The 3699-nt window shown below is 44.7% G+C and overlaps 1 pseudogene; it reads left to right on the top strand.

The window, feature by feature from the left end:
* Nucleotides 1-751: 751 nt before the first annotated feature.
* Nucleotides 752-2915, top strand: Ewsr1-ps6 (EWS RNA-binding protein 6; annotated as a pseudogene).
* The last annotated feature ends 784 nt before the right edge of the window (nt 2916-3699 follow it).

Here is a 3699-nt window from a genome sequence, read left to right on the forward strand (position 1 = left end):
AGAATACATTTATAATAAATATGGCATAATAAATAAAACATATTACATCTCATAGTTATTTTTCAGGTAAACTAAAACAAATTTGATACAAGATAAAATATGTATAAGGTTGGTGTTCCAGAATGAAAGTGATAGTTACAGCATGGTATCAAGTGACAAAATAAGGTCATCCACCAAAACTTGTGCCTTAGAACTTCTAATATTTCAACATATTAGCAACAAGGTATTAAAATATTATAGGTACTAGCATTTCACAGATTTCAAGCCAAACATTTAGACATTCTTCATTAATTATATAGCTTTCGATAAGCCAAATAAAAGATTAAAAGATACTGTGCTCCTGGAATACCAATACAAACAGTTTAAACAAGAAAAGTCCATGTGCTTATGCTGTGGGACCGTCTTGAAACAACATTGAACTCTCATTGACAGTAGCAGCAGGTTAATTAAGAAATCTCTTAGGCATGACACATGTTCGATATAGATTGGCATTCCCTGAGACATGGTTATAGTAAATGCTTGTTCATCAATACTCACTCAACTGATTGACCTATTTAAAATTAGAAAAACGCCACTTCCTTCAAAAACTATATGCCTGTGAAATCACTGCGTGTACGAATGTGAAACAGCTGTTTGAGAAACATCAGAAGATAAACTGCTTGTATTTCAAGACTGTTGCAATGGTCTTCTCACCACACTAACTGTGGGGATGTTTTAAAAAGCAGTACATAACGAGGAGGAAGAAAAGAAAATGGCGTTCATGGATTGAAGTACCTATAGCCAAGCTGCAGCCCACCAGGGCTACAGTGCTTACACCGCCCAGCCAACTCAATGCACAGACCACCCAGGCATATGGGCAGCAAAACTATGGAACCCACGGACAGCCTACTCATGTCAGTTATACCCAGGCTCGGAGCACTCCCACCTACCAGCAGACTGCATATGCAACTTCTTACGGACAGCCTCCTACGGGTTATACCACTCCAACCACCCCCCCTAGGCATAAAGTCAGCCTGTCCAAGGATATGGCACGGGGACTTATGACACCACCACTGTTACCATCACCACAACGTGGGCCTCTTGTTCAGTTCAGTCTGCATATGGCACCCAGCCTGCCTACTCAGCCTATGGCCAACAGCCAGCAGCCACTGTACGCACAAGACCACAGGATAGTAACAAGCTTGCTGAGACTAGTCAACCTCAATCTAGCACAGGGGGTTATAACCAACCCAGTCTAGGATATGGACAGAGTAACTACAGTTATCCCCAGGTTCCTGGGAGCTACCCAATGCAGCCAGTCACCGCGCCTCCATCTTATCCTCCTACAGCTACTCCTCTTCACAGCCAACTAGTTACGATCAGAATAGTTACTCTCAGCAGATCACTCATGGGCAGCCGAGCAGCTATGGACAGCAGAGTAGCTATGGTCAACAAAGCAGCTATGGGCAGCAGCCTCGCACTAGTTACTCCCCTCAGACTGGATCCTACAGCCAGGCTCCAAGTCAATATAGCCAACAGAGCTGCAGCTACCAGCAGCAGAGTTCATTCCAACAGGACCACCCCAATAGCATGGGTGTTTATGGACAGGAGTCTGGAGGATTTTTCCGGACCAGGAGATAACCGGAGCTTGAGTGGCCCTGATAACCAGGGCAGGGGAAGAGGGGGATTTGATCGTGGAGGCATGAGCAGAGGTGGGTGGGGAGGAGGACATGGTGGAATGGGCGCTGGAGAGCGAGGCAGCTTCAATAAGCCTGGTGGATCCATGGATGAAGGACTAGATCTCGATCTAGGCTTTCCTGTAGATCCCGATGAAGACTTTGACAACAGTGCAGTTTATGTGCGAGGATTAAATGACAATGTGACTCTGGATGATCTGGCAGACTTCTTTAAGCACTGTGGGGTTGTCAAGATGAACAAGAGAACCGGACAACGCACGATCCATATTAACCTGGATAAGGAGACAGGAAAGTCGAAAGGTCATGCCACAGTGTCCTATGAGGATCCACCAACTGCCAAGGCTGCTGTGGAACGGTTTGATGGGAAAGACTTTCAAAGAAGCAAACTTAAAGTTTCTCTTGCCAGATAGAAGCCTCCGCTGAACAGCATGCGGGGTGGCATGTCACCTCGTGAGGGCAGAGGGATACCACCACCACTTCGTGGAGGTCCTGGTAGCCTAGAACGTCCTGGGGGACCCATGGATTGAATGGGAGGCCGTGGAGGAGACAGAGGAGGCTTCCCTCCAAAAGGGCCCTGAGGCTACAGAAAGAACCACTCTGGAGGAAGAAATGTCCAGCACGGAGCTGGAGACTGGCAATGTCTTAATCCGTGCTGTGGAAATCAGAACTTCACCTGGAGAACAGAATGCAACCAGTGTAAGGTCCCTAAGCCCAAGGACCTCCTGTCACCCTTTTCACCTCCGGGTGGTGATCGTGTCCGAGGAGGCCCTGGTGGCATGAGAGGAGGAAGAAAGAGGTGGACTCATGGACCAGGGTGATCCTGGAGGAATGTTCAGAGGTGGCAGAGGTGGAGACGGAGGGGGCTTCCAAGGTGGCCATTGCATGGACTGAGGTGACTTTGGTAGAGGAAGACGAGGTGGTCCTGGGGGGCCTCCTGGACCTTTAATGGAACAGATGGGAGGAAGAAGAGGCAGATGTGGAGGATGTGGGAAAATGGATAAAGGCTAGCACCGTCAGGAATGCAGAGAACGGCCCTACTAGAGACATGCAGAGTTGCATTGACGACCAGATTTATTTTTTTAAACCAGAAAATGTTTTAAATTTATAATTCCATATTTATAATGTTGGCGACAACATTATGATTATACCTTGTCTGTACTTTAGTATTTTCACTATTTGTGAAGAAACATTAAAACAAGTTAAATATTGTGCTGAGTTTTTTTTGTTTTTGGTTTTTTTTCCTTTTTAAAATGGTTGTTTTAAGACTTAATAATGGATACCCCTTGTGAGAATTCTCAGTATCATTGTGGAAAACCAAGAGGGCCTCTAATTTTAACAATGTTCACGGTTGTGATTTTTTTTAAATAAAATTCCAAATGTTTATGAAAAAAAGCAATACAGAGCTACATATCATGACTTCTGTTTCAGAAGGAAAAAAAATAACAAATGAAGAAAGGAAGAAAGAAAGAAAGGGAAAAAGAAAGAAAGAAAGAAAGAAAGAAAGAAAGAAAGAAAGAAAGAAAGGAAGGAAGGAAGAAAGAACAAGCGAAAGAAACTCCTCCAGTTATCCTTAACTTTCAGGATTTGTCTCAGAACTTGTAAGGACTTTGTAGATCATTGGATACAAATACTCTATTGGAAGAGTAAAAACCAAAGTCCAGAGGCATTAAATTACTAGAAGACAACATGAACTAAGAAGGGGTTATGAAATATAATTTGAGGTAGTCCTTGCTTTGCAAGCATGAAAACTTGATTTTGGTCCACAAAGCCGCATTTAAAAAGCCAGGCATGCCACTCCGCTGCTGTGATGCTCTACAACCCCCTCACCCTTGCCACTGTCAGGAGTCAGGAGAGCTGGTCCCAAGGTCATGACATCAAGAAAGTTGGTCCTACCTGTCACCAGTTGCACACTTGCAAGAGCTTACCATGTGCCTTGCCAAGGCAACACAATAGAGCTGATGGTGAAGACAAGTGAGCCAGCCCCTGAGAGTGTAAGAGCAGGACTGCTATTCCAGCCTCTCAT

This window comes from Rattus norvegicus, chromosome 4 (genome assembly GCF_036323735.1).
Source record: "Rattus norvegicus strain BN/NHsdMcwi chromosome 4, GRCr8, whole genome shotgun sequence".
Classification (NCBI taxonomy): domain Eukaryota; kingdom Metazoa; phylum Chordata; class Mammalia; order Rodentia; family Muridae; genus Rattus; species Rattus norvegicus.